Source organism: Eriocheir sinensis, chromosome 13 (assembly GCF_024679095.1).
Source record: "Eriocheir sinensis breed Jianghai 21 chromosome 13, ASM2467909v1, whole genome shotgun sequence".
NCBI lineage: Eukaryota > Metazoa > Arthropoda > Malacostraca > Decapoda > Varunidae > Eriocheir > Eriocheir sinensis.
Window position 1 is genome coordinate 586,802 of NC_066521.1, and position 8,199 is coordinate 595,000.

At 40.9% G+C, this 8,199-nt stretch overlaps 1 protein-coding gene and 2 long non-coding RNA genes across 5 annotated transcripts in view; 1 reads left to right on the forward strand and 2 right to left on the reverse strand.

The window, feature by feature from the left end:
* The window catches only part of LOC126997848 (uncharacterized), a 62,522-nt gene that overhangs the window by 54,164 nt on the left and 159 nt on the right, over positions 1-8,199 (reverse strand). Inside the window, exon 1 of the long non-coding RNA XR_007752409.1 lies at positions 7,928-8,199. This exon is cut by the window's right edge and continues 159 nt beyond it. This is a non-coding gene — a long non-coding RNA (uncharacterized LOC126997848). The remainder of the gene's footprint in view (positions 1-7,927) is intronic.
* The window catches only part of LOC126997846 (DNA-directed RNA polymerase II subunit RPB1-like), a 50,214-nt gene that overhangs the window by 37,513 nt on the left and 4,502 nt on the right, over positions 1-8,199 (forward strand). The gene's annotated exons all lie outside the window — the stretch shown is intronic.
* Positions 1,691-3,427, reverse strand: LOC126997849 (uncharacterized). 2 transcript variants are annotated; one of them, XR_007752411.1, is made up of 2 exons: positions 3,403-3,427; positions 1,691-2,698 (listed from the first exon to the last, which is right to left on the reverse strand). It is a non-coding gene; the product is annotated as an uncharacterized LOC126997849 (long non-coding RNA). The 2 variants fall into 2 exon arrangements; XR_007752410.1 differs by having other exon boundaries at positions 3,371-3,421.

An 8,199-nucleotide genomic window follows, 5' to 3' on the forward strand; every position in this document is an offset into this window, starting at 1 on the left:
CTGACGTCCACTCATCACACACACACACACACACACACACACCTTTCCAATAACCATGAATTTCCAGAAATGCGCCAGAATATGCACCAAATTGAACAAAAATGCACTAAAAAATGCGCTATGCGCCAAATACGAAATTTACGCTATTTGTGATGCCAATGCGCTAGAACTAGCGAATTTCGGGCTAGTTTGGCAACACTGCACGCAAGGTCGATATACATACACAAGATCATGCCGGCTACATATTTCCCAGTTATGTGGTGTCTGGCTTCTCACGGCCAATCATCCCTGTGCTAGCTCGTGACGTCTCATGTGAGCGGAGCTTGAGGAGATCCCTGGAGAACAAAATATGTATAGTCACGTGGGCCTTCAGTGACGAGAGGGGCTCCCTCACCCCCACCTCAGAACGCATGGGATTGGCTATGGGTGGGTGCGGCGTGGCCAATGGGAAGGCAAGAGTAACACAGTCCTTTTTCCTACTCTGGCTGTGGATTATATTCCCTATTCCCGCTAGTACTGTGGTTTCCTTGCTCACCCTTGTTACTCTGATTCTCTCTCTCTCTCTCCAAATCACGTTTTTCCTATAATACGTTTCATCCCTAACACATTTCTTCCAGGTATACCCCCCCCCCCCTTTCTCTCACACCAAATCACATTTTTTTCTACAATACGTTTTCATCACAAACACATTTCTTCCTTGTATCCCCCCCCCCTCCTCTCTCTCTCTCTCTCTCTTTCTCAGGGGAGAAGAGGTAGAGGGATTAACCGACATCAACATGAGTAGGGAGCTCGTGATTAGACAGATAGATAGACTTAAAGTCACTGCGGCGCCAGGGCCAGATGAACTTTTCCCCAGGGTAATAAAGGAATGTGAAACTGAAATCAGTAGGCAGTTAACAGAAGTATTTAGGAAGTCACTAGACACAGGGGTGGTGCCTGTTTCATGGAGGCAAGCACACGTTATTCCAATATTTAAGAAGGGTGACAAATCTTCTATGGAAAACTATAGGCCGATTAGTTTGACGTCAATTATAGGTAAAATGATTGAGTCAATAATAGCTGATAGTATTAGGGACCATATTGACAGACATAATTTAATTCACGACTCACAGCATGGGTGACAATGATGAAAGCTATGATGTAGTTTATCTTGATTTTAGTAAGGTCTTCGATAAGGTACCTCACCAGAGACTGTTAAATAAAGTCAGGGCTCATGGGATAAGAGGGAAGGTATTTGATTTGATTAAGGCGTGGATTAGCGACAGGAAACAGAGGGTTACCATTAACGGTAAAAAATCCGAATGGGGTAATGTTACCAGTGGGGTTCCTCAAGGTTCAGTTTTAGGCCCGCTTTTATTCATTATCTACATCAATGACATAGACAATGGGATAACTAGTGACATAGGTAAATTTGCAGATGACACAAAAATAGGACGCACTATTAGGACTGGGGAGAATGCTAGAGCACTGCAGGAGGATCTCAACAAACTGTCAGCTTGGTCAGAGAAATGGCGGATGAATTTTAACATCACCAAGTGTAGCGTAGTGTTGGAGCACGGAACCCATTACACGGGTATAGTTTAGACTCCACAGCGATAGGCAGATCAGAGTGTGAAAGGGATTTGAGAGTGTTAGTGAACTTTGACCTAAAACTAAGGAAGCAATGTATTAGTGCGAGGAATAGGGCTAACAGGGTATTAGACTTTATTAACAGGACGGTAACCAACAGGAGTGCAGGGCGGATCGTTTTTCAACTTTTTTTTATTTTTTTGTTCCTATAGTGATAAAATGTGTCTCATGGGTGAGAAAAAAATATTTGCAAAGTTTCAGGTGTCTGCGATGATGTCTTCTGCCTCCCCACAGAGCTTAAAAGTCAATTTTTGAAGTTAAAAATCACTTTTTTATCAATATTTCTTTTATTTTTATTTTTATTTTTATGCGCTCCTATAGTGATAAACTATCTTTAAGTGGTGTATTTAGCTCCTATTATTAATGGGAACGTCTCAAGTCTTTATCTTCTGCCTCCCCAAATGGTCTGAAATATTGGAAAAATGCAGAAAAACTCGCATAATTTAAAAAAATTCCCAAAAATAAAATATCTAATGTTTACATTTCCTATACAACAGAATTATTTGTACTGGCCTCTAAGTTCATGTATGCAAAATATAAACATTGAATATCAACATCTTTTGTCTCCCCAGACAGCTTAAATTTAAGTAAAATTAAATATAATACACATGAGTTTCCAATATTTTTTAGTAAAGTCAATGTTGCACTTCAGGCGTTCTATTAGGGATAAACTACCTTTAAATAACGGAATACATATGATTACTGTGTACTGTGTGTAGTGCGTAATTGCGTATGGTGGTGCAAGCAGCATCATGACTCATGAGGGGCCGGCGATTGAGAGTTGGGGAGGGAGGGAATTGAGAGAGAATGAGTCACCACTCAGTCACCACGCCTCTCACACAGACGCTCTTCCTTCAGTGTGTGTCTGCTGCTTGTGAGATCTTCTAGTTTAGTAGCAACAATTTGTGAAATATCTGTAAAAGTTGGTTCCTTCTTTGATGTTTTTAATGTTATTCTAACATGTTGATAAAACTTCATCACATCTTCATACGTTGGTAAACACGTAAGAGACAGATCCTTAGAAGCACCGAACACCTCACATTCCTTTGAACTCCTTGTGGTTGCCATTCTGAAACAATAATGTTTATGTATGTAATTAAACCTAAAAAACGCACACACACACACATATATATATATATATATATATATATATATATATATATATATATATATATATATATATATATATATATATATATATATATATATGTTACAGGAATGTGTAATTAGGATTTCACGTAATCCCTAGTGAATATGTGAAATGAATTTTTCTTTTGCTGTATTATGGAACCTGTTAGGTAAGGTTAGGTTAGGTTTAGGTTAGGTTGGTTAGATTAGTTTAGGTAAGGTTAGGTTAGGTTAGGTTAGGTTGGGTTAGGTTAGATTAGATTAGTTGCTAGGTTAGGTTAGATTGCCAGGTTAGGTTAGGTTGGCTAGGTTAGGTTTAGACTAGATTAGGCTGTTAGGTCAGTTTAGGTAAGATTAGATTAGGTTAGACCAGATTAGGTTCCATAATACAGCAAAAGAGAAATTCATTTCACATATTCACTAGGGATTACGTGAAATCCCTAATTACATACATTCCCTGTAATATATATATATATATATATATATATATATATATATATATATATATATATATATATATATATATATATATATATATATATATACAGTTATACACAAATTACACATATATTAAAACATTTATATGCAGTATATTAGACAATTAGACGCATACCCTCAGCGACAGAGCAAAACACCTGCACCCACCTCTCACAAGCAGCAGACACACACTGAAGGAAGAGCGTCTGTGTGAGACTGAGAGGCGTGGTGACTGAGTGGTGATTCATTCTCTCTCAATTCCTCCCCAACTCTCAATCGCCGGCCCCTCATGAGTCATGATGCTGCTTGCACCACCATACGCAATTACGCACTACACACAGTACACAGTAATCATATGTATTCCGTTATTTAAAGGTAGTTTATCCCTAATAGAACGCCTGAAGTGCAACATTGACTTTACTAAAAAATATTGGAAACTCATGTGTATTATATTTAATTTTACTTAAATTTAAGCTGTCTGGGGAGACAAAAGATGTTGATATTCAATGTTTATATTTTGCATACATGAACTTAGAGGCCAGTACAAATAATTCTGTTGTATAGGAAATGTAAACATTAGATATTTTATTTTTGGGAATTTTTTTAAATTATGCGAGTTTTTCTGCATTTTTCCAATATTTCAGACCATTTGGGGAGGCAGAAGATAAAGACTTGAGACGTTCCCATTAATAATAGGAGCTAAATACACCACTTAAAGATAGTTTATCACTATAGGAGCGCATAAAAATAAAAATAAAAATAAAATAAAAATATTGATAAAAACGTGATTTTTAACTTCAAAAATTGACTTTTAAGCTCTGTGGGAGGCAGAAGACATCATCGCAGACACCTGAAACTTTAAATATTTTTTCTCACCCATGAGACACATTTTATCACTATAGGAACAAAAACATAAAAAAAAGTTGAAAAACGATCCACCCTAGACTGCAGAGGTCATCCTCAGACTCTATCTAGGGTTAGTTAGGCCACACTTAGATTATGCTGTCCAGTTTTAGTGCCCACACTACAGAATGGACATCAACTTGCTAAAATCAGTTCAGAGGAGGATGACCAAGGGGCTGAGGAACCTCCCATATCAAAATAGGCTGAAACATCTAAACCTACATTCACTAGAAAGACGAAGAGTGCGGGGAGATCTGATAGAAGTATTCAAATGGGTCAAGGGTTACAACAAAGGCGATATAAGTAAAGTACTGAGAACTAGCCAGCTGGATAGAACACGCAGTAATGGATTTAAATTAGAAAAGTATAGATTTAGGAGAGATATAGGCAAGCAATGGTTTAGTAATAGGGTGGTGGGGGAATGGAATAGACTCAGCAATCACATAGTTAGTGCAGGGACGATAGCTTGTTTTAAGAGTAGACTGGATAGCTACATGGACGAGGATGACAGGTGGCAGTAAGGTGTGGGTGCAGTAAGGTGATAGGGTACTGGAACGTACGCCCGTATACCGAAGGTAAACGAGGATCAAGCCTCTACCTGTAACCCCTGAAACTACACCTCACCCATCGTGAGTAGTGGGGGGGATTCTGGAGCTGCCCTGTGTAGGCCACCCGGCCTCTTGCAGTTTCCCTATGTTCTTATGTTCTTCTTATGTTCTTTCTCTCTTAGTGTTAACAGCCATCTTTCTGTCATCATCAGCATTTTCTTTACATTCACTGACATACCTTGACGTCGACATGAATGACGTGGACTAGTGGATCATGCTTCATACTTTTCTTCTCCTTCCACACACACACACACACACACACACACACACACACACGGGGAGGGAGTGGTACTACAATAAGTTCTAGAGAAACATGCGGCCGGGACTCATATTTCCGCTCTGTAGTCAGGTCCGTTATTTTGGCAAATTTTAGGGGACTGGTGGCATCATAGGTTCATGAGGTGGCGAACACAGCGGGCATGCGCAGGAGGGGGAATTTTTATTTTTGGCAAATAAGCAATATTAGGGGCATTTTGAGACCAACATAGGAAACATTGGGGGGCTATAGCCCCATTAGCCCCCCCCCCCAGGAAATTGTGGCCCTATTAGCTATGATTTTCACCTGCTAGGACTGCATTCAGAAAACAAATACATTCACTTGTCACCACAACACACCATCACTAACAATTACACTTGATGCACTTCCCTCCCCTGCACATGCACTCGGCTCCCCCGTCCCCCGAGCAGCCAAGCCAAAACATGCGTGTTAAGCACCTGCACGGGTGCCCGGCGCCGTATAATAATTATAGAGATCGAAATCGAAAAGGCGGAATTTCTTCTCTCCCTCCAAAACGTTTTGGAGATTGCAAATATTTTGCCTGTGAGGACTTTTTTTCATGTCTTCCTTCTCTTTGTTTAGGCCGCCACATGACGAAAGAGTGATATGAGTCTCCCCGTGTCGTACGTGACCTCTCGGAGTTTCCTTTTTCCCTTCCTTCTATGAGTGAAGCAAGAACAGCGGACATACCATATTGTGGCAGCCTCTCATCAGACTCATACCAACTAGCCTATTTCCAAAGGCCATATAGATCAGTCGAGTTCTTCTAAGAAGTACCTATTACTTTTGGTTCATGGTACAGAAGAAGGGCCAGACTACAACCAGGGTCATAAAACTACCTATGGAAATGCCCACAACTCCTACGATAGCCTTGTCAAATATGTATGCCTGGGAGCCGATATGTTAAAGAGAATAGTACGCCCTCAGTCTACTTTTTATTCTGGGGCAGCGCTTCGTCGGACGTTGTTTCCCGTTTCTTTTTGCCCTTAACTGAGGGGGCTTCGTGGTACAGTGGTTAGCACACTCGGTTCACAACCGAGAGAGCCCGGGTTCGATTCCCGGTCGGAGTGGAAAAATTTGGGCGGCTTTTCTGATACTCCCTGTCCACCCAGCAGAGAACGGGTACCAGGTATTAATCGGGGGTTGTGTCCCGTCTCCTCGGATCTGTTCCCTTCTATAATTCCTTCCCCTTCTGTCTCTCTCCGGCATATGACCTCGGATGTTGCGCCGACTAAATGAAACTTTCCAACTTTCTTTGCCCTTAACTGAGCTGCAGTGTTCCCATTGACGAAAAAGAAGGCAAGCTGTAATTCACAGTCACCCATGATACTCGGGCTCGGTAGGAGAGAGAGAGAGAGAAACACATATACAAGGAAGAAATGTATGGATGAGAAAACGTATTATATATACATTCATGACTTAACTGCGAAAGAATGTGTGGATCGAGAGAGAGAGAGAGAGAAGGAAGGAAGAAGGAAGAACACAAGGAAGAAATGTGTTAGGGATGAAAGGTATTATAGGAAAAAACGTGATTTGGAGAGAGAGAGAGAGAGAGAGAGAGAGAGAGAGAGAGAGAGAGAGAGAGAGAGAGAGAGAGAGAGAGAGAGAATTTACATTGACTTACATAGATTTACATGGTCAGCGTGCCTGGCTTCTACTCCGCGGGCCCGGGTGCATATTTCTGGACTGTACCACAGTACTGCGCGCTGCAGTGAGAACGGATGGAAGACACCGTTTGAGGAGAGACTTAACTAGACCTCGCCGACGCTCACCTTACCTCTCTCTCTCTCTCTCTCTCTCTCTCTCTCTCTCTCTCTCTCTCTCTCTCTCTCATTATGCACATGATGGATGTGTGTGTGTGTGTGTTCTCTCTCTCTCTCTCATTATGCACATGATGTGTGTGTGTGTGTGTGTGTGTGTGTGTGTGTGTGTGTGTGTGTGTCTCTCTCTCTCAAGAGCTAACTTCGTAGAAATCTGACAAAACTAACAGAAATACAACTATCAGATGACGGCAACGTAGAGGAAGCCTGGCTGTTTTAAAATCACTTACTCACTCAGCAGAACACATTCGTCCCTTGTGCGAGAAGCGAATTAACACTAATAAAAGCCCACCGTGGTTTAATAGCGAAATTAAACAATCAGTCAATGAGAGAAAATTGTTTTACAGGTTAAAGAAAGAACAAAGCACGCCTGAGAACATTAGACTCTATAATGATGCCAGGCGACGAGTAAAAGACTAGTAGGTCAGGCAAAGCGTAGATATGAAGAAAATATTGCAGCCAACTGTAAAATAACCTGAAATCTTTCTTCAGTTACATAAACAACAGAAAGGCGATCAAAAGTGGTATTGACCTTTAACAAACAGCGACGGTGCACTAGTGACTGACAGCCAACACATTGCAAACCTCTTAAACAATTACTTTTCCTCGGTGTTTAATACTAACAGTCTTCCTCTCGCTACCACCAACACCAGTACTATTGTAAATCTCGAGCATGCATTGCCTAATTTTGAAATAACAACTGATGAAGTCCTTAAAGCTCTCCATTCACTTAAAACAAATAAAAGTCCTGACCTGACAAAGTATATCCAACTATGCTGAAAGAAACGAAGAGCGAAATACTCTCCTCCCTCACAACTGTATTCAATATGTCCTTGCGACAAGGCATCGTCCCTTCAGATTGGAAAAAGGCTAACGTGACACCGATTTACAAGAAAGGAGACAAAAAAGTACCAGGTAATTACAGGCCCATTAGTCTAACTTCGGTTGTAGGTAAGCTACTTGAGGGCATAATTAGAGACAAAATTGTGAGTTACCTTGAAAGCCACTCATTGATTGGGGACTCACAACATGGCTTCCGAAACAAAAGATCCTGCCTATCAAACCTATTAACCTTTGATAACGACCTCTTCACTGTTTATGACGTAACCAAATCACTGGACGTAGTCTATCTTGATTTCCAGAAAGCGTTTGATAAAGTCCCGCATCATAAATTACTTTACAAATTAAAGCAAATAGGTATTGACGGTCAAGTAAACCAATGGATCGCGAATTGGTTGAGCAACAGACAACAAAGAGTAGTGATTGACGGATTTAACTCAGAGTGGGCGCCTGTCACTAGTGGCGTCCCTCAGGGCTCGGTCCTTGGCCCAGTGCTCTTCATTATTTACATCAACGA